Consider the following 22,880-nt stretch of genomic DNA (forward strand, 5'->3'; position numbering starts at 1 on the left):
GAGCTCTTTCTGAGAACATCTTTCCCTTTGGGACTCAACCTGGACCCTTCCCAGGGCAAGATGGGTTGAGCCCCACCCCCTCCAAAAGAGAAAGGAGGGTCCGAGGAAGCTGCCTTTGCCTCAATCAGATCCTCAGTCTGCATCGAGCCCGGCTCTGCCCATGGAACCATAAGCATCCATGGGGCGTCTTCCTCTCCATTACTCCTCTGTTTGGTTCTTTATTTATCCTGACATCCTCTCTTCCATCCAGTGAGCAGTGGGGCCTTCTGTAAGAGAACGAACAGGTTTTCTTTCCTCCATAAAAAGGTTTCTGGAGTGGTAGGCATCCTGGGTTAGAACCCATCTACGTTGGTTCACGTGTCTTGGATCAGGTCCTGTGGCTGTTGACTAACTTTTCTTTGATGGCCACCCTGGACTGAGGCAGCCCACAGTCTCTGATCCATCTGGACTAAGTCTTCTGTTGAAGACTTAGTCCAGAGGGTTGTATTCACGAAGGCTTATACGGCCGGGTTCTAATGGTTGTTGTGGGTTTTCCAGGCTCTTTAGCCATGTTCTGAAGGCTGTTCTTCCTGACGTTTCACCAGTCTCTGAAGATGCTGGCCACAGAGACTGGTGAAACGTCAGGAACACAGTCAAAGAGCCCGAAAAACCCACAACAATGATTAGGGTTGTGTTGGAAGTTTTATTCCTGATACGTAGATGTTTCTCCATTTCCCCCCCTTCCAGGTTCCTCCCCCTCCCCCTTTTCATACTCCCTCCACTATCATTCCATGGTTGTGTCAGACCCTGGCTTGAGGTTGCCACAAAACTGAATGAGCTCTGTGACGTGGCAGGCCACTCTGATGTCACTGCCAACTCAGGCCTCTCAGAATGCCCACCACACTCGCTGCCACCAATTGTATGACTATATAAGAAGGACAAAGGTTTCCTTCAAAACAAAACAGGTTTATTGATAACAAAATAAAATATGAAACTCACAAGTAGTTAAGAATCACGATGTCAATCACCCTATCTTATTTAATCAATCACAGACTTCCCTCACTGAACACTCAGGCACGCAGGCCTCTAAACAATCTCTTTCTCTCTCACCCTTCAGATCTGATCTCCCTCACTCTCTTCACCCCCCTTTTCCTTCCAGCTCCTCCCTCTTCAGCTCCACCCTCCATCACCCCATTGGCTGATGAGTCACTGCCAGGCCGTGACAGACAGGTGGGGTCAGGGCTGCCTGTTACAAGCTCCTTATGCCTTCTTAACTTCTCAGGAGCTCTGAATAAAGCTTTTTTCACATTCCATGTATTTCTATGGTTTCTCCCCAATATGCGTTCTTTGATGTGACCTAAGATGACCACTGTGACTGAAGCTCTTTCCACATTCCATGCATTTATGCAGTTTCTCCCCAGTGTGAGATCTTTCATGTCACCTAAGATGACTACTCTGACTAAAGCTCTTTCCATATTGCATGCATTTATGTGGTTTCTCCCCAGTGTGAGTTCTTTGATGTGACCTCAGGTTACTAATGTGATTGAAGCTCTTTCAACATTCCATGCAATTATATGTTTTCTCCCCAGTGTGAGTTTTTTCATGTTTCCTCAGGTCACCACTGTTACTAAAGCTCTTTCCACATTCCATGCATTTATGTGGCTTCTCCCCAGTGTGAGTCCTTTGATGTAACCTAAGGTTACCACTGCCACTAAAGCTCTTTCCACATTCCATGCATTTATATGGTTTCTCCCCAGTGTGAGTCCTTTGATGTAACCTAAGGTCACCACTCTGACTAAAGCTCTTTCCACATTCCATGCATTTATATGGCTTCTCCCCAGTGTGAGTCCTTAGATGTAGCCTAAGGTTACAACTGAAACTAAAGCTCTTTTCACATTCCATGCATTTATGCAGTTTCTCCCCGGGGTGAGTTCTTTCATGTGACCTAAGATGACTACTCTGACTAAAGCTCTTTCCACATTCAATGCATTTATATGGCTTCTCCCCAGTGTGAGTTCTTTGATGTGACCTCAAGTTACAACTCTGACTGAAGCTCATTCCACATTCCATTCATTTATGTGGTTTCTCCCCAGTGTGAGTTCTTTGATGTAACCTAAGGTTACCACTGTGACTGAAGCTCTTTCCACATTCCATGCATTTATGTGGTTTCTCCCTGGTGTGAGTTTTTTCATGTTTCCTAAGGGTACAAATGTTATTAAAGCTCTTTCCACATTCCATGCATTTGTATGGCTTCTCCCCAGTGTGAGTCCTTTGATGTAACCTAAGGTTACCACTTTGACTAAAGCTCTTTGCACATTCCATGCATTTACAGTGGTGCCTCGCATAGCGAATGCCTCGCTTAGCGATGAATTCACATAGCGATGGGGTTTTCCGGGGAAAATACTGCCTCGCATAGTGATGTTTCCTATGGAGGAAACTCGCATAGCGATGGTTGGGGCCATGCTTCGCATAGCGAATGCTGTCAATGGTCCCGTTTCGCTTAGCGATGTTTGCAAAAAGAGCGGGAAAACTGGCTGTGTTGCAGTGCTAATTTCTTAGCGATGTTTGCAAAAAGAGCGGGAAAACTGGCTGTGTTGCAATGCTAATTTCTGATGTTTGCAAAAAGAGCGGGAAAACTGGCTGTGTTGCAATGCTAATTTCTTGTTTTCCTCAAATCCTAACTGCCAGTACCAAGGATGCATTGTGCCTGTGCGGGGAAGGTATAAAACCCCTTGCCCATGCATCCTTGGTTCACTCTCCCATGTGCGCTTCCAAGGTTGGCATTTGTCACTTTGGACTGTGTTTTGGGGGTGCATCCTGTGCTTGAGCAAGAGAAGGTAAGCTTGCATTTCTGAAATGCTACATGTTTTTTGCAAGGGGGATTTTGGGTCTGTGCATTTGTGTGGGATTTTTCTGTTTTGAATGTTTTCTTTCTGCCATGTGGGGATGTTGCGTCTGGCTGGCTCTGGCTTTGGTTATGGGGGGGTTAATTGGGGGAATTGCAGGGGTTTTTTTGCTGGGGGTTTCTGTGCATTTGTGTGGGATTTTTCTGTTTTAAATGTTTTCTTTCTGCCATGTGGGGATGTTGGGTCTGGCTGGCTTTGGCTTTGGTTATGGGGGGGGGGGTTAATTGGGGGAATTGCAGGGGTTTTTTTGCTGGGGGTTTCTGTGCTGGGACTGCTGTTTCTGGTGGAGTTATGCTTGCCTGAGCCTGGGATTGGGGTCCTCAACTGAAAAGCCATTTTACAACTTTTTTTCTCTGTGCCTGGCTGCCCATGGGGTGGGGGGGGCCTGGGGTCCAAGGGTGCTGGAGCCACACTGGGACTGCTGCTTCTTATTCCAATTTTGAATGTTTTTCCTGTAGGTGTGGTGTGGTGTGGTGTGCTGTGCTGTGGTGTGTTGTTGTGAGTCCTTTGGTGGCTGTTTGATCCTGAGGTAGGTAACGTTTCTTTTCCTTTGGGTTTTTTCTCCTTTGTTTGTGGTGGAGGGTATTGTAAGGGTCAGTCTAATTGTTCTGAATTTTTCTTTGCTTAGGCCTTGCCTTCAGGTGTGCTGTAGCCTTTCCAGGCTTTTCCAAGCGATCTGTTTGATCCTGAGGTAGGTAACGTTTCTTTTCCTGTGGGTTTTTTCTCCTTTGTTTGTGGTGGAGGGTGTTGTAAGGGTCAGTCTAATTGTTCTGAATTTTTCTTTGCTTAGGCCTTGCCTTCAGGTGTGCCTTCAGGCCTTGCCTTCCAGGCTTTTCCAAATGATCCATTTGATCCTGAGGTAGGTAAGGGTTTATTTCTTCCCCCCCCCCCCAGGTTGTGGTGCATGTGTGTGTGCCAAAACTGCTACTTGCCTGTCCAGGGCAGTTTTGGCCAGGTGTGGGAAGGTGAGGCAGATGTACATCACTGACTGTTTTTTTTTTTCATTTAACATAGCTACAGCGTTGGACATGGGTCCAAAGAAGACTGCTTCTGCCCAGGTTGGTAAGCCGACCAGGGAGAAGGTCACACTTGAAATGAAGAAGGAGATCATTCGTAAATACTATGAGGGGAGACGCATTGCGTACCTCGCCCGGGAGTACGGGCGCAATGCATCGACCATCGGCACCATCGTGGCCAAGCGTGACAAGATCCTTTCAATGGATGCCGCCAAGGGTGTCACAAGGATCGCCAGGAACCGTCCAGCTGTCCTGGAGGAGGTGGAGAAGCTCCTGGTGATCTGGATGGAGGAGAAGCAGCGTGGAGGGGACACGGTCACTGAGGCTGTGATCTGTGAAAAGGCCAGGTCCTTGTACGCCGACCTCATGGCAGAGCAGCCCGGAACATCAGCTGAGCCTGAGGAGTTCAAGGCCAGCAGAGGCTGGTTTGAACAATTCAAGGCAAGATCTGGCATCCACAGTGTGGTTAGACACGGAGAGGCAGCGAGCTCAGACACCACTGCTGCAGAGGACTTTGCTGTGGAGTTCCTCGAGGTCGTAACCACAGAGGGCTACCTTCCAGAGCAGGTTTTCAACTGTGATGAGACCGGCCTGTTCTGGAAGCGGACGCCCAAAAGGACCTTCCTCACCCAAGAGGAGAGCAAGCTGCCTGGCCACAAGCCGATGAAGGACACTGTTGTTTACTGCTGCTTTCATCGCAGGTCCTGTTGCTCTCCGGTTCCCTGCTGTTGCCCCCTCCTCGCTGGGACGGGGGACCTTCTATCTCAGAGCCCAGCAAGAGATGCTCCTCCCTCCCTCCTTTCAGTCTGTCTTCCTTCCTTCCTTCCTTCCTTCCTTCCTTCCTTCCTTCCTTCCTTCCTTCCTTCCTTCCTTCCTTCCTTCCTTCCTTCCTTCCTTCCTTCCTTCCTTCCTTCCTTCCTTCCTTCCTTCCTTCCTTCCTTCCTTCCTTCCTTCCTTCCTTCCTTCCTTCCTTCCTTCCTTCCTTCCTTCTTTCCTTCCTTCCTGTGGTTTCTTTCTTGCCTGCCTTTCTGTTCTTCTTGTTCTGTTGCCTGAAGAAGAGAGAGAGAGAGAGATGGGGATGTGACCCCGTTCAACATCAACATGACGAAGGCACATCCGCCAAGGAAAGATTTTTTGCTTTGCTTTATCCATGAAGCCTCCAGGCTGATGTTTTTCTTTTCCTTTTCTCCTAGGAAGGGGTGAGACTGAGCTGAGTTGTCTTTGCTATTTTTGGCACCAAATACAAAGAACCAAACCCCAGATCCCTCCAACGTTTGCAAGGTAAGTGAGATTTCAAGAGGTGGCTTAAGTAGCCTTGCCAACCACCCTCTCTCCTCTCAGTTTCCCCAGCCCAGCAAAGATTTGAATCCAAGTCTCCTGGTTTCCAGTCTGGTACTCCATCCATGACACCACACTTTTTCTTTGAACGTGTGCAAAGTGTTCCTATTTGACAGTATAGTTTTCTTTGCATTTTACTTAAGTGTATTTTTTTAAAAGATTTCAATCCTGCTCACCCCAAACCCCATGATCCAAGAATTAGCTGGAGAATTAAAAATCCTCCATCACTTTGACCCCGGCCGGTATTCTGGTTTCTCCTTCTCCTTCTGTCGCTGTTGCTGCTTCATTCGGTTAGTAGGGCTTTGATCAAACCCATTGAAATAAATGAAATGAGGAAACACACTCCCTTCATTCTTGTCCGATCTTCTTTTAGCACAACTAGTGAAAGAATCAATCTTTATGTTGTAATCATCTTGAAAGGGGTTACTGGGCATTTGCAATTTTCGATGTAAAAACAAAACGAACAAAAATGCTGAATCTATTTTACTGGAAGTCCCTCTCATCATCTTGAAATGGGGCTACTGGGCATCTGTAGTTTTCAATTTAAATACAAAACAAAACACTCTGCTAACCGCTGGAAAAGAAAGCAAAGGAGGAAAGTGAATAAGTGGCCCATCGGCCCTACCCAACAAAGGAGGCGAGAACTTTTTCCCCTTTATTTTTAGGGCTATGAACCCCAGAGGCGTAGAGAATACATCCATGTCCCTCTTCAGAAAAGGTGTCACACATCAGCTTCTTCCCCCTTCCTTGTGTTTGACTGTGAAGGATGTCAAAGCCTGAGAAACAGCATCCTTCAGCCCTCTGCTGTCTCCCCCTCCATAGGCATTGTGGTGGCATCAGAACCCTTACCCATGTCATCTTTTCTTTGGGGTGGAGTGGAAGGCTGGCAGCTTTTGCCTGTTGAGAGGCTGTTGCCTCTGGAGATATAATATAATATAATATAATATAATATAATATAATATAATATAATATAATATAATATAATATAATATAATATAATATAATATAATATAATATAAAAACCTGGTTATTCGAACAGGCCTTCCCCCCAGTCAACTAAGTAATTTTTTCTTTTTCCTGTTTTTTTACTTTTGCCATCTTGGATAATGTTAATTATAATAATTGTACTACATATGTTATTTATACGCTGTTTTAATGTGTTTTAACCTATGTAAGCCACCCTGACTAGACGTTGTCTAGAGGGGTGGGGTAAAAATCGAATGAATGAATGAATGAATGAATAAATAAATAAATAATATAACGCCATTAACAGAAGAGCCCTGCTGGATCAGGCCAAGAACCCATGTCATCCAAATTCCTCTATCTCACATTGGCTCTACCTGATGCCTTTGAAACCACATGAGACGAAGAGAGACCTTTCTCCCGAGACCCCTTCCCTGCATCTGGCCTTTTTGAGATAAGGTAAAGGTTCCCCTTGACATTTAGTCCAGTCATGTCCGACTCTAGGGCGCGGTGCTCATCCAAACCATAGAGCCAGCATTTCTCCGAAGGCAGTTTCCGTGGTCACGTGGCCTGTGCGACTAGAGAAGGAATGCTGTTACCTTCCCACCAAGGTGGTACCTATTTATCTACTTGCATTTTTACATGCTTTTGAACTGCTAGGTTGGCAAGAGCTGGACAAGCGATGGGAGCTCACTCTGTCACAAGGATTCGATCTTACGACTGCTGGTCTTCTGACCTTGCAGAACAGAGGCTTCTGTGGTTTAACCCGCAGTGCCACCACTGGCCTTTTGAGGTACCTTTCTTTTAAACCTTGAGATTATACCTCCCCATCATGGCTGGGAGAGGGACGTGGTGGCGCTGTGGGCTAAACCGCAGAAGCCTGTGCTGAAGGATCAGAAGACCAAGCAGTTGTAAGATCAAATCCACGTGACGGAGTGAGCTCCCGTCACTTGTCCCAGCTCCTGCCAACCTAGCGGTTCGAAAGCATGTAAATGAGAGTAGATAAATAGGGACCACCTCGGTGGGAAGGTAACAGCGTTCCGTGTCTAAGTCGCACTGGCCATGTGACCATGGAAGATTGTCTTCGGACAAAACGCTGGTTCTATGGCTTGGAAACGGGGATGAGCACCGCCCCCTAGAGTTGAACACCACTGGACAAAAATTGTCAAGGGGAACCTTTACCTTTACCTATCATGGCTGGTAACCTCTGATTTCCTTTTCTTCTAAAAATCTCTCCAATCCCCCTTTTTGAGGCATCTATTTATTTATTTATTTATTTTATTTAATTTATACCCCGCCTGTCTGGTCAGTGAGGAGCACTCTAGGTGGCTAACAACAGTAAAATGATACAATAACAATATAAATAGACAATTCTAATTAATAAAAACACTACAATACATTACACGAAATGGAAAACAAAAACAGTAAAGAAGAAAGAGGGAGGTCAAGAGGAATGTGATGGAAAGGCCTGCCCAAACATCCATGTCTTCAATTGCTTCTTAAAGATACCCAGTGCGGGAGACCTGCGAATCTCAGGAGGGAGATTGTTCCAGAGGCGAGGAGCCACTGCCGAGAAGGCCCGATTTCTTGTCTTTTCCTTCCAGGCCTCCCTCGGCGTTAGGCTCCTTAGCCTCACCTCCTGGATTGCACAAGTGACACGGGTAGACCTTGGTGGGAGTAGACGTTCTGCCAAGTATCGAGGCCCTAAACCGTTTAGGGCTTTGTACGTGAGCATTAACACTTTGAAGTAGTTGCGGAATTGGATGGGCAGCCAATGCAAAGCGGCAAGAGTGGGTGATATATGTTGGGTTTTTTTCACACCACTAAGTAGTCTGGCCGCCGCATTCTGCACCACCTGTAGTTTCCGCAGCAGCCTCAAAGGTAGCCCCACGTAGAGCACGTTACAGTGGTCTAATCTCGAGATTATGAGTGCATGCACCAAGGTAGTGAGCGCCCCCACATCAAGGTAGGACCGCAGCTGGGCTATCCGCCTTAGGTGAAAAAAGGCGGTGTGGACCACCAACGCCACCTGAAATTCCATGGAGAGCGCCGGGTCCAGGTGGATCCCCAAGCTGCGAACCACATCCCTGGCAGGCAGAGTCACCCCCCCAAAAGAGAGGGAGTTTTCCAAATCCCCAGCTGTGGGAGCACCCACCCTCAGTACCTCCGTCTTGTCTGGGTTCAGCCTGAGCCCGTTCTCCTGCATCCATTGCAGTACGGTCCCCAGGCAGCGCTGAAGGGACAGGACGGCATCTCCTGCGGTTGGTAAAAAGGAGATGTAGAGCTGGGTGTCATCAGCGTACTGATGATACATGACCCCACACCCCCTGATGACCCCTCCCAGCGGCCTCATGTAGATGTTAAATAGCATTGGGGAGATAATCTAGGCCAGATGTCATCACCACATCCTATCGCAAGCAGTTCTAAAGACTAACAACACGCTTGATGAAGAAATAGGATCCTTAGGATGATCCTTAGATCCATCGAATTGGCCTTTTTCACTGCTCCCACACACTGGGTGGACACCTACATCGAGCTGTCCACCAGCACACCAAGATCTCTTTTCTGATCCATCACAGACCGTTCAGAACCCATTAGCTCATGAAAAAAAAGATTTGATTTTATGCCCCAGTGTGCATTAGTTTACATTTTCTTAAATTTTCTGTTACGCTTCTGGCGCAGAGTAAATGAAGACACTTTACCAGCTCTTCTTTGACGGTTATATTTACATATATGTACACTTATATACAGGCAGGTCTCTACAGCACATCTAGAAGTCTTCACACAGTCCGACAGCATGCGTGGCAGAAAATCACATCAGAAGAAAAGAACATTCTACAGACACAGTCCATATTTATACATAATCTTGTCTCTGTCCAGTCCAATCGGGTTCCAGGTGACCTCATCTCTGCACCTGGGCTCTTTCAGGTTTCACCTCATTGCATCATCTTAGGATGATTCAGCTTTTCTCTCATCTGCACATAATGGCAGCTTGTTAATGAAACATATAAGACGTAAGACATAAGACATAAGAAATTTATTTGTCATTGCGCTCACAAGTGGGTGCAACGAAATGAGGTGCTCTTCCCCAAGGTAAAACTGGACAACACTACAAAAAAAGTTAAAATATACACAACTTTCACCATCCAAATATAGATACCCCGTTTTCTCTCAGCAATTAAAATCCACCAAAAACCTATGGCCCCACATTTAAACTCAATACTGCACTTGGGTAAAAACTGTTCTTGAATCTGCTTGTCCTTGCTTTCAATACCCTGAATCTCCTTCCTGATGGTAATAGTTTAAAGAGCTGATATCCCGGATGAGAGGAGTCTTTCAGTATGTTAGATATCTTCCTCTTACATCTGTTCTTATACAATTCTTCCAAAGAGGGGAGTGAACAGCCAATGATGTTTTGGGCCGTCTTAATCACCCTTTGAATTGCCTTTTTCTCTGCCACTGTGCAGCTCGTGAACCATACACAGAGACAGTAGGATAATATGCTCTCAATCGAACTCCGATAGAAGGTGATTAACAAACTCTCAGTCAATTGTTGCTTTCTAAGAATCCTTAGAAAATACAACCGTTGTTGTGCCTTCCTGATTAATGCAGCGGTGTTTGCACTCCAAGTCAGGTCATTTGTTATGATAGTCCCAAGAAACTTACATTCAACCACCTGTTCCACACAAACTCCATCTATATACAGTGGCTGAATGTCTGCTCTTTTTTTCCTATAGTCCACTATGAATTCCTTGGTTTTTTGGATGTTAAATAAAAGATTGTTTTTTTTGCATCAGCGGGATAGCTGTAATACCTCGTCCCGATACGCAGACTCATCATCCCCAGAGATAAGTCCTACTAGTGTAGTATCGTCTGCAAATTTGATAATCCTATTACTGGGATGGTTATTGGTGCAATCCGATGAATAAATGGAGAACAGTAGTGGACTAAGGACACAGCCTTGTGGAGTGCCAGTGCTGAGTATCTTGTCAGTAGAGATGTAGTCATTCAGTTTAACCCTTTGTGGATGATTTGTTAAAAAATCCAAAATCCACAGACAGATAGAATCTGGAAAATCAAGATCTTTAAGTTTGTCTATTAATCTGTGGGGTATAATGGTGTTAAAAGCAGAGCTAAAGTCCGCGAACAGCATTCTTACATAATTCCCTTGTGTTTCCAAGTGGGATAAAGCCATATAAAGCACAGTATTGATTGCATCCTCGGTTGATCTATTTTCTTTATAAGCAAACTGAAGCCCATCAAAGGGATGAGGAAGGCAGGAGATAATATATTTCCGAACTAACTGCTCAAAGCACTTCATTAAGATTGAAGTTAGTGCCACCGGCCTGTAGTCATTCGGACTGTTTGTAGGCAACTTTTTAGGCAGTGGAACGATGACGAACACAGCATAATCCCAACACATTTACACATTATTTTTTTAACTTTTAATTTTAACACATATTTGTTACCTGTAACCTCTGTGTGTTCTGTATGCACCTTTGCATCTGTGAACACCTTTCATTTCTTCATGTATTACATTTTCTCATCCATGGTCCCTAACCATTTTCTTTTTTCAAAAGCAGGAAGTTCTAAAACTTCTTTGTAATTTTTTGGTTCTATATAAACATGACACACTCTCACACCACCCATTCCAAACCTCTTGGGTGGTATACCCTTGTTTGTCCTTTGGGACCTTCTGGGACCTTGTGTTTCTGTCTGCGCCTCTGTCTCACTAACCTCGCTAGCGTGTGTTTCTTCGTGTTCTTCGTATTCTTCAATAACTTCTCCATCTTCATCTTCTCCATTTTCATCAGCAGAGGACCTTGTGTCTTGCTCATGTGTTTCTTTCTGTCTAGACTGACCTCTTCTTTTTTTTACTCAGTGGAATGTATCATTGTGAATTTGCGTGTACTTTGTCCCAGTTCTCCCCCTCATTGAAACTGGCAGACCTAGAAATTACAACGCTTCTATCACCATCTAGAAATCTATACGCCTTTGAGCTAGGCTCATAACCCAGGAGCCTCATTTTCTTTGTTTTCGCTTGACCTTTTCTCCTGAGTTGCTTTGGCACATGTACCCAAGCGGTACATCCAAACACTCTTAAATACTTCAAACAAGGTTTCTTACCAAACAGTAAATAATATGGGGTTTGATCTATCGAGGATGACCAAATTCTGTTAATTAAAAAATTTGCAGTTTTCAAAGCTTCGGCCCACAGCGCATGATGCAACCCTGCGTCAGCCAGCAGTGCATCTTTCATGTTCTGGAGCACCCCATTCCTTCGCTCCGCCACTCCATTCTGAAATGGACTATAATGGCTTGTTTTTCTATGTCTGATTCCTGTGGATTCTGACCACCTCTGGAATTGTGTATTTGTAAACTCTGTACCTCGGTCAGTCTGCAATTGCGCCACCTGGTGGCCAAAGCGCCGCTCAATAGATCTAAGCCAATTCTTAAATGTTTGAAAAACTTCTGTTTTGGATTTCAGTGTGAAACAAAACGAAAATCGTGTATAATCATCCACAATTACCAGTGCAAATTTTGCTTTTCCTAATGAAGGTGGAAATGGCCCTATTGGATCAGCATGTACCAATTCAAATGGTCTATTTGTCTCTCTGGTACTCTGTCTCCCTTTTGGGGCAACTTGTGTTTTGCTTTGCTTACAAATTTGACAGTCCAGGTAATTCTTACAGTCTCTTATGTTCACATCTCTAGCCATATTTTCCATTTTTTGCACTGTCTTAAAGTTTACATGACCCAGTCTTCTATGTAATAAGTGTATACAATTGTCATGTTGGGGTTCATTTCTGTGTACCATGTGTGTGTCTCTGTGTGTTTGGCCTTTTAATATGTATAAATTGCCCTCTTGCTTCGCTCTGGCCACTACTTTGTTAAGTATACATTCTCCTTTTTCAAACATTACACAAAACCCCTGTTTATCGAGTGCTGACACACTTAGAATATTATAATCAATTGTGGGTGTAAGTAACACGTTACTTATCTCCAACTTCAGACTGGGAACAAACACTCTCCCTTCTCCTGTTACGTCTGCTTTTTGTCCATTTGCCAGCGTCACATTCTTCAGCTCCGTCTTTCCTAGAAAACAAAACATCTCTACATTGTTAGTCAAATAATTTACGGCCCCTGAGTCAATTAGCCATTCAGTTGTGTGAGTGTCCTTGTAGTTATCTGTTGTTTTTCTGCTGACAAGAGAGACCGATCTCTTGCTGCTGCTCTCTGCAGAGCGCCTGCAAACTGCTGCCTTGGAATCCTTTCTGTTTGGAAACGTCTCTCCTCTCAAACAATCTTTTTGCAAATGATTTTTGGACCCACACTGGTAACAGGCTTTGATCATCATGGCACGCCCACGCTGCTGGCTGGGGTTTCTGGGAGTTGCAGTTCAAAAACATCCGAGTAACAAAGGTTAAGAACCACTGCTCTAAGGGATATTTAGCCCTGCCTAGAATCAGGATTTCCTCATCTGCGCTGGGCCGAGGAGGACCCTGAAGGAAGAGGCAGTCGAGGCTTTGATCTTGTATTGCAGTTGGAATCCTATTCATGAAAAAAGAGAGAAATGTGAGGTAATAAAGGCGAAACAGAGCAGATGGAATAAAGGAGGGAAAAGTGGAGAGTCCTGCAGTGCACGACACCACACTCCCTCTTTGAACATGTGCAAAGTGTTCCTTTTTGATGGTATGGTTTTCTTTGTTTCTTCACCCCAAACCTCTTGATAAGAGGCAAACCTTGGTCATCTTGATTTGGGGTTTGTGGGGGTTTCCCCTTCAAGGCTCCCTTCTTCTTCCCCCTTAACAGACAAGCCAGACTGGGGGATTTTGCTTTGCATCATCCAACTTTACTTCGGACTCTGATGATAATTGATGAACAGGGATCTGTGAGAGATGATTAACGAGATGTCCACCATTGCTAACCCACCCCCATCAGTTTCCTTGGTTGAGAGGACTTTTGAACCCAGGTCCCAACCCTACGTCGCCCTGCATAAGTTGGTCCTTTAGTTATGTGAGCTGCTCAAGGAGGGGTTCACCCTTCTTCCCAACCTTCAAGTCAGCTTCCATGGCTGTAGGGATTTGAACCCAGGTCTCCCAAGACCTAGTCCAACCCTTGGTCCACTACATCACATGGGCTCTGGTGTTGATTTTGTTTTCCATTTGTGGTGTAGTATTGTTCTGATTTTTTAAAAGATTTGTAGTCTTGCTGTTTTTCACTTTTAAATGTTATCTTTTACTGATGAAAGTAAGCTGCCTTGGGTCCTTTATAATGAGAAAGGTGAGGCAAAAATACTTTAAGTAAATTGTGGGAGAAAAACAATCTTTTTTGCTGCTGCTTTCATCATATGTGTCAGCAGGAAGCATGCCCTGTTGCTCTCTGGATTCCTGCTGTTGCCCCCTCCTCACTGGGATGATGGAGGTTTTATCTCAGAGCCTGGCATGAGATGCTCCTTCCTTCCTTCCTTCCTTCCTTCCTTCCTTCCTTCCTTCCTTCCTTCCTTCCTTCCTTCCTTACTTCCTTACTTCCTTACTTCCTTACTTCCTTACTTCCTATTCCTCTTGTTCTGCTGTCTGAAGAAGGGAGAGGGATGAGGATGGAGCCCCATTCAATATAAACATGACAAAGGCACATCCTGTAAGGAAACATTTTTTATTTACGTTATCCATGAATCCTCCAGGCTGATCTTTTTCTTTTCTTCTAGGAAGGGGTGAGACTGAGCTGAGTTATCTTTGCTGTTTTTAGGACCAAAACCGAAAAAACAAATCCCAGATCCTTCCAACATTTGCAAGGTAAGTGAGATTTCAAGAGGTGGCTTAAGTAGCCTTGCCAGCCACTCTCTTCCCTCAGTTTTCCTGGCCCAGCAGGGATTTGAATCCAGGTCTCCTGGTTTCCAGTGTGGTATACCATCCACAACCCCACACTTCCTCTTTGAACATGTGCAGAGTGGTGGTCGTTGGGGAGATAGTTTTCTTTCATCTTACTTAGGTGTAGAGTTTTTTTAGAAAAAATCTCAATCCTGCTCACCCAAAACCCCATGCTCACCTTAGTGCAGGTCCTGTTGATAAAAGGCAAACCTTGGTCATCCTGATTTGGGTTGTGGGGGTTCCCTTTCAAGGTTCCCTTCTTGTTCCACCTCAACAGACAAGCCAGACTGGGGAATTTTGCTTTGCGCCATCCACCTCTAATTTGGACTCTTATGATAATTGATTAATAGATAACGTCATTTCTGTTCCCACCTTCTCCTTCAGTGGGAATATTAAGGGGACAATAGTCCAAGGCTGAACCCAAACAAGATGGACGTCCTCCAACTGGGAGCCCCTGATGTCCGTGCTTTGTGTGGTTCCCAACGCATCCTGGGCGTTATGCTGGACACAACGCTGTCAATGGTGAACCTGAAGGTGCCCGAGTTCCAATCCACTTCCCTCTTAAACGATCTGCTAACTTCCCTGCCTGGATGCAATTGTCACTCCCCGGTTTGGTCCATGCACAGATAGTCTCAAGCCTTCCTGGAGCAGATGGCCACACATTGAACAGGGAAAGATGCAGAAGTAATGGGAGATTTCATTTATCCCGGTATATGATGGTTGTTAGACTCTGCCAAGAGCACAAGGCCCAACAAATTCCTTTCTGGCCGTGCAGACAATTTCATGGTCCAGAAATTGGAAGAGGCAACTGTGACAAACCCAGACCTACTGGGATCTATCACACAGTTACTAAGCTGCCACCAACCATTCCCTATAATAAGTCACACAGACCAGGGATGGATTTTTAAACAACAAAAGAATAAGGTTTATTTTAAATACAAACAGGGTAAATAAAACAATCAGGTGAATAAAATAAAGTAACGTGGCTTATTCTCACACACACAAGCATACAGTTTGGTTCACCTAGAACCTTTAACTTAAAGCACAGACCCTGAACCCATCAGTTCTGGCTAACCCACAGACACCTGAACTTATCAGGTTGGTACTCTGACACACAGTAGTACCCTGTCAGACACCCAGACTCCCACAACAGCTTCTTCTTCCCCAGCTGCTGCTTCGTCCCAACCCAGTGTCTCACAGTCTGTCTCAGCATCTCCTCTTCACCACACAGGCATCACATATTTATACAGTACAGCCCCTCCTCCTGATGTCCCGCCTTCCACTCCCCATAGGATGGAACTTTCCCTCCAAACCCATGACAGACAGGTAACATCAGTGCTGTATGTAACACCTCCCCTCTTTATAAGTTGTTTTGTAGGGGGAAAGCTAACGTGCTTTTCACCAAAAAACAACCTGAATAAAACATACAACAACAGTTATACATACCATATTATACTTACTCATACTTACATTCTAAGTTAACCATAGCAATTAGGCATTTAAACATTTACCATATACAGTACATCCATTTACCTTTATTCATACAAACCAAATTCAAAACCAGGTACATTTAACTTTTTGTCATCATTATATACACATAGTCCATGTTTCTTTCGCCGTCTTCATTCTTCAGGTCTTCTTGATAAGGCGTCAGCAACACAGTTCACAGACCCTCTGACCACCTTCACTTCAAAGTCATAGTCCTGTAGGTTTAAAGCCCACCTCATAAGTTTGCTATTGTGGGTTTTCATTGTCTTTAACCATTGCAGTGGTGAATGGTCAGTACACAGAACAAAATGTCTTCCCCAGATGTAAGGCTTGGCCTTCTGGATCGCGTAGACTATGGCCAAACACTCCTTCTCCACGGTTGCCAAATGTCTCTCACCTTTTTGAAGTTTCCTACTCAGGTAGGACACTGGATGCTGGTCACCATTCTCCTCCTCCTGGCACAGAACTGCTCCTACCCCGCTGTTAGACGCATCGGTGTAGATGATGAACTCCCGGTCGAAGTCTGGAGCACGCAGGACTGGATAGTTGATTAACGCCTCCTTCAACCTCTGGAACGCCGCCTCACAGTCGCTGGTCCACGGGATGCGGTCATCAGCCTTCTTCCTCGTCAGATCGGTCAGCGGAGCCGCAATCTCGCTAAACCTCGGGATGAACTTTCTGTAGTAGCCCACCAACCCAAGAAATGATTTGACTTTTTTCTTGGTGTTGGGTCTAGGCCAATCACGAACAGCTTCTATTTTGGCCTCCAGGGGTTTTATCACTCCTCCCCCTACCATGTGACCCAAGTATTTTATTTCTGGGCTACCCAGCTGACACTTGCTGGCCTTTACTGTTAGCCCTGCTGCACTTAACCTCTGCAGCACTAACTCCAGGTGTATCAGGTGATCTTCCCAGGTATTACTGAAGATCCCTATGTCGTCAATGTAGGCCACTGTAAAGTCACTGAGCCCTGCCAAGGTCTGGTCCATCAGCCTTTGGAATGTGGCTGGTGCATTTCTGAGACCAAAGCTCAGGACTCGAAACTCATAGAGACCAAAAGGGCTGCAAAAGGCAGTCTTTTCTTGATCCCTGGGATCAATTCTTAATTGCCAATATCCCTTTACCAGGTCCAATGATGAGATGAACCGACAACCCCCTATGGTTTCAATCAGGTTGTCTAGCCTGGGCATTGGGTAGGCATCAGGAGTGGTTACACGGTTTAATTTCCTGTAATCAACACAAAACCTAATGCTCCCATCAGGCTTGTCCACAAGGACTATCGGAGAGGACCAAGGACTAGAAGAGGGGACGATTATGTTCTCCCTCAGCATCTCTTCCAGCTCCTTCCGCACCTTGTCCCTATAGGGTCCCGTTACTCGGTATGGGGATACTGCCTGCGGGGGTGCATCCCCTGTGTGGATCCGATGCATCACTCCCTTCACTATCCCCGGCTTGTTGGAAAACACCTGTTGATATTTACTAAGCAGCATTTTTAGTTCTTGCTGCTGGTCTTGGGTGAGTGCAGGACTGATCTTTACCTCCTCTGGGTTGTATTTTACTTCCCCTCTACCCTCCCAGAAGGGTAATTCAGCTTCCTCACTCTCAGCTGCTTTCATAGCAAATAGAACCCTCTGTTCCCCTCTGTAGTAGGGTTTTAGGGCATTCACATGAACCACCCTCCTTGCTTGGTTCTCCTCCTGCTCTATTAGGTAGTTCAGATCTGACATCTTGGAAATGACCCTATATGGTCCTGCCCATTTGAGCTGCAGCTTATTCTCTCTGCAGGGCCTAAGCCAAAGCACTTCCTCCCCTGGGTCAAAGTGCCTCTCTCTAGCTTTGTGGTCATACCATGTTTTCTGTCTGACCTTCTGAGCTTGCAGGTTTTCTGCTGCCAGCTCTAGATTTCTCCTTAGGTCATTCATCAAGGTGTCTATGTAAGTCACAACGTCTTGTGGGTCATCCTGGGTGATCTGCTCCCCATCTTGCTTGATCAAAGCAAGGGGCCCTTTCACCCCTAAGTGTGCAGCAAACATGTCAGAGTGCCCCCTTTGTAAGATCATGGGGCGATACTTTTCAGGTACCACCAGCTGACTTCTGATCCCATCTCCCCCTTTTGAGATATTCCTCAGGGTTTTTCTATATAAAATCCCCTTCTTCTCCAGAAATCTCACTGGGGTTTCAGGTGTTAGCTGGGCGTCAGTCACCTGTTCAAAACACTTTTGGAGAGTGGCGTCTGCCTTTTGCTCCTGTCCAAATCTGCTGTCTGTGGTTAAGGTTTCCACCACAGCTTCTGAACTCCCCTCTGCTTCCGCCTCTGGCTCATCATTACCCCCCTGAACTGTCCCCGTGGTGGCTTGTGAGCGTGTAATCACTAGCACCCGTTTCACATGTTCAGCCAGGTCATTTCCCACGAGCACGGCTGCTGGCAGAGTCGATGAAATCGCTAGCCGCCAATCTCCCCTCCAGCCTTGAAAGTTGACAGGTACCTCTGCTACTGGCAGAGAGATTACCTGCCCCTCAATCCCTGCCACCTTCATGCTCTCATTTGGGATTATAAACTCCCTAGGGATGATATCTGGATGGCACAGGGTTACCTGGGAACAAGTGTCCCGCAGCCCCCTATACTGACGGTCAAGTATTCCTACGTCCACCCCTGCTGTCTCAAACAACTGAGAATCTGTTTTCACCAGCAAGCAGCGCTTTACCTCCACAAGAGGACCATTTTCCTCAGCCTGATCAGCAGAGGTAGCTGTTCCAGACTGAGCAGTCATGGCAACCGGCTCCCTCAGTGAGAATGAGCCTTGCTCTTTCTGGACACAGAACACAGCTTTTGGCTTGGTCCCACTAGAATCCTGAGGCACCATTCCTTTTAGCTGCTTTAATTTCTGACACTCTGAGATTAGATGACCCTTTCCCTGACAGAAATAGCATTTTCTGGTGTATTTTGATTCTCTCTCATCTTGTTTTGGTTTTCCCTCCAAAATCTGAGGTCTTAGTTTCATGTCTGAGGGCTTCCCTTCACCATGGGCCCCTCCCCCTTGCTGGCTTTTTCCTTTTATTCTCAAATCCAGCTCCTTTTGCTTGGCCTCAAACTCAGCCCTGATCTGTAAAATTTCTTCCTCAGCCCTAGCTTTTATCTCTTTTACTTTTTCTTCCGTCTTATCTCTGATTTCTTTTAATTTAATGTCTTTTTGCTGATTATATTTTTCAAGATCTTGCTCCCTTTGTCTGGCCTGAGCCTCATACTTTTCTTTCTTTGACATTTCTTCCACTGATAAATTGTTAATGAACTTATTTAGGAACTTCAATTCTAATTGTACCATTCTAATTTGGAGTTTCAGTTCCATCTGTTTGATCCTCATGTCCATTCCCCTTTTCTTGGCATCTGCCTCTGCCTGACTGATTTCAGCTCTTTCTTTTCTTCTGATTTCCATTTCCCTCACCCTCAGTTCATGCTGTTGGGCTAGGAGCATTTTTCTGAGTTCTGGGTCCTGCTCTCCTGTGCTGTCACCTTGCACTGAGCCAAATTCATCCTCAGAACCTTGGTCAATCTGGGGGTCTTTCACCTCACTCATGTCTGCTACTTGGCTTCGAGTCAAGGGCATACCCCCCCTCAGAACAGGCTGCTTTAAAAAGTCAAGCCTCAAAATAAAACGACCACTTTTTTCCTTTTACCTCAGAACCAGCTCTCCCTAGAGATTGCTGCTGTTCTTCAGCACTAAAGTTGCAACAGTATCGAGTCAGAGCCTACCCTCCTCTGCTGGGCCTCTCAGCTGGCAAGCTAGCTCGCTGTTGCTACGCAGTTTTTCCTCAGCTTTTCCCGCCAAAACTAGGCTGCCTCAGAGCACCTTAATCTAAGTCTCCCCAGTTGGCACGTTCTTCTACTAGCGCACCTCCCCGTGAGGTACACCTAGAAGATTACCTACGCGCCTCAGACTGTCCCTGACTAGACCCCCCTTGCTCTGGGCACACCTGCCAAGGCTTTGCTGGACCGCTGGACAACTGGACCAGTCGTATCCCACACGCTGGACACCAATCAATGTGACAAACCCAGACCTACTGGGATCTATCACACAGTTACTAAGCTGCCACCAACCATTCCCTATAATAAGTCACACAGACCAGGGATGGATTTTTAAACAACAAAAGAATAAGGTTTATTTTAAATACAAACAGGGTAAATAAAACAATCAGGTGAATAAAATAAAGTAACGTGGCTTATTCTCACACACACAAGCATACAGTTTGGTTCACCTAGAACCTTTAACTTAAAGCACAGACCCTGAACCCATCAGTTCTGGCTAACCCACAGACACCTGAACTTATCAGGTTGGTACTCTGACACACAGTAGTACCCTGTCAGACACCCAGACTCCCACAACAGCTTCTTCTTCCCCAGCTGCTGCTTCGTCCCAACCCAGTGTCTCACAGTCTGTCTCAGCATCTCCTCTTCACCACACAGGCATCACATATTTATACAGTACAGCCCCTCCTCCTGATGTCCCGCCTTCCACTCCCCATAGGATGGAACTTTCCCTCCAAACCCATGACAGACAGGTAACATCAGTGCTGTATGTAACAGCAACAAGGGGGACAGCTAGTTTAGATCTCATCTTCGCCAACAGGGACCACCTTGTTAATGAGGATGAAGTGGTGGGAGCCGTAGGTGGGAGTGACCACCCTCTTGTGGAATTCATTACACAGTGGGAAGGGGAAGTGAAGTGTAATCACACATGCATTCTAGACTTCAAGAAAGCCAATTTTTGTAAATTTTGGAAATTATTGGCTAAAATTCCATGGACAGAGGCACTAAAGGAGAGGGGAGTTCTGGACGGATGGGAATTTTTTCGGACAGATAATGACTCTGACAAGCTATCCCATTTTCAGCCCATATCAACCTTATATGTGCAACAACATAATTACTACCGTGTTTCCCCGAAAATAAGACAGGGCCTTATATTAACTTTTGCTCCAAAAAACCCATTAGGGCTTATTTTCAGGTGTTGTTTTTTTCTGTTCAAAGATCTACGTTCATTCAAATACAGTTATGTCATCTTCTGGTTGCTGTACAAGGGTGGAGGGCGGGGGTTTCACTTAACTAGGGATTATTTTTGAGTTGTACTCTCTGGGGACAGTCCTCCAAGAAGGATCAGAGCCAGGCAAGCGCCAGGCTACCGATTCCTAGATGAGAGAGCCCTCCCCAGGAGCATATCATGGTTGACTGTATCGAAGGCAGCTGAGATGTCAAGGAGGACCAACAAGGAAATTTTGCCCCCATCGGCTCCCTCAATAGGTCATCCAACAGTGTGACCAGTGCCGTTTCTGTACCATACACGGCTGGAAGCCCGACTGAAACGGATCCAGGGCATTGGTTTTGTCCAAGAGCATCTGAAGCTGGTCTGCCACCACCCTCTCCACCAGTTTACTAAGGATGGAAACATTGGCAGTGGGCCTATAATTGCCAATATCATCCGCCGCCAAATTTGGTTTCTTCCTAATGGGCCTAATAAGTGTCTCCTCGAGGGCAAGGGGAGCCTTGCCCTCCTGAGGAGACCCATTAATTATTTCAGTGGAAAATACTGTTGTTACTGGCCTGGCTGTTTTGATTAGCCAGGCTGGGCAAGGGTCAAGGGAGAAGGAGGAGGTGGCCCGACAGCAATCAAGCACCTTGTCCACCAAATCTGGGGTCGCAGGTTGAAAGGAGAATTACCGGCAAGGCAGAGCACTGGACATCTCTGTAAGACAGATTTCTGTCTGAATTCGGACTTTTTTCCAGCTCTCCTTCACTGCAAGCCCTACTCTCCTGTAAAGCTTGCCTCACCTTTCCACTGCTGGGGGGGGGGGTCTGGTGACCCAGAGTTTACTCAAGGGTCCCTAGAGTCCTGGGAATTCCCTTTGCTATCGCTGCCGTAGCTCTGCATTGCCCCTTTTTTCTGAGTAAATTCTAACTGCATTGGTTCTTCCTTCATGATCCTCATCAACCCAGCATAGACCTGGGTTGACCCACAGTTCAAATTGATGGGCGTCTGGACTGTAACAGGGTGCTCGACCCAGGCGGGGGCTCGAACTGGTCTTGTTCCCGAAAGGAGTGGCCGTGAGGAAGGCAGAATAGGCTTCTGCAGAAAGAAGAAAACAAGCTTGCTTTGTGATGATTATAGAAAGAGTTGGGATCCTTAGCTCACGGTCTCTGGTTGGCTGGGAACCCCCACGACGGCGGATCGGTATTTGCTGCAGCCTGTTTCATGAAACCAGGAAACTCGGTCGAAGGAAACGTGGTCTGAAAAGGTCTGCTACCCAAGGGGTTGGGGACAACGTCCCACCTACACCTCCAACACACCCCTCCCAATCCCTCCTGTAGAGTTTATGGTTTGGGATTGCAGCATCCCTCTGGTTCTCTGATTCCCACCACTATATCAATCTTATATCTTCCCTCCAACTGTTCCAGCTCTCCCATCTTTCCTGAGACACTTCGGGCATTTGCCTAAAAGCACCTACATTGGGGTCCCCCACAAAGTGCTGCTTGTTTGCTTCTCCCTCCAGTGGACCAACAATCCCATCCCATCACGCTCCCAGTCCTACTTCCTAAACTATCATCATTTTGTACTTCTCTACCCTCTCCATCATTCCACAGGGAGGAGGAGTCCCGAAATGAACACCGCTTGTCTCCTGTCGACTTTTCTCACGGAATCTGTTTTATTTATTTATTTATTTATTTATTTATTTATTTATTTATTTATTTATTTATTTTATTTTATTTTATTTTATTTTATTTTATTTTATTTTATTTATATCCCGCCTGTGACAACCCCAGACCTACTGGAGTATGCCACACTCTAATTAAGCTGCCACCAACCATTCCCTATAAGGAGTCACACAGAGCAGGAATGGATTTTTAACCAACAAAAGAACAAGGTTTATTTAAATAACAAACAGGGTAAATAAAAGATCAAGTAAATAAGATACTGTAACGTGGCAAAGTCCCAAACATATACAAATAACAGTTTGGTTCCCACAGAACCCTTTAAAGTAAAGCACAGACCCTGAACCTATCAGTTCTGGCTACCTATAAAGAAACCTGAACCTATCAGGTATGTACTAACTGACACACAGTTGTACTCAGTCTGACACACAGACTCCAACTCCAACTTCTCCACACAAGCTCCAAATATATATACAGTACAGCTCCTCCCCCTGATGTCCAGCCTTCCACTCCCCATAGGATGGAACTTTCCCTCCAAACCCATGACAGACAGGTACCATCAGTGCTGTATGTGACACCGCCTATCTAGTCAATAGACCACTCTAGGCGGCTCACAACA

General features: G+C 45.7%; 1 protein-coding gene and 1 long non-coding RNA gene across 2 annotated transcripts in view; one reads left to right on the plus strand and one right to left on the minus strand.

Moving 5' to 3' along the window:
• The window catches only part of LOC140703761 (uncharacterized), a 343,653-nt gene that overhangs the window by 268,590 nt on the left and 52,183 nt on the right, over positions 1–22,880 (plus strand). The window lies entirely within an intron of this gene.
• The window catches only part of LOC144587445 (uncharacterized), a 76,175-nt gene continuing 68,267 nt past the window's right edge, over positions 14,973–22,880 (minus strand). Inside the window, exon 2 of the long non-coding RNA XR_013542603.1 lies at positions 14,973–15,424. This is a non-coding gene — a long non-coding RNA (uncharacterized LOC144587445). The remainder of the gene's footprint in view (positions 15,425–22,880) is intronic.

The sequence above is a fragment of the Pogona vitticeps genome, chromosome 2 (genome assembly GCF_051106095.1).
Source record: "Pogona vitticeps strain Pit_001003342236 chromosome 2, PviZW2.1, whole genome shotgun sequence".
In the NCBI taxonomy this organism is placed as follows: Eukaryota; Metazoa; Chordata; class Lepidosauria; order Squamata; family Agamidae; genus Pogona; species Pogona vitticeps.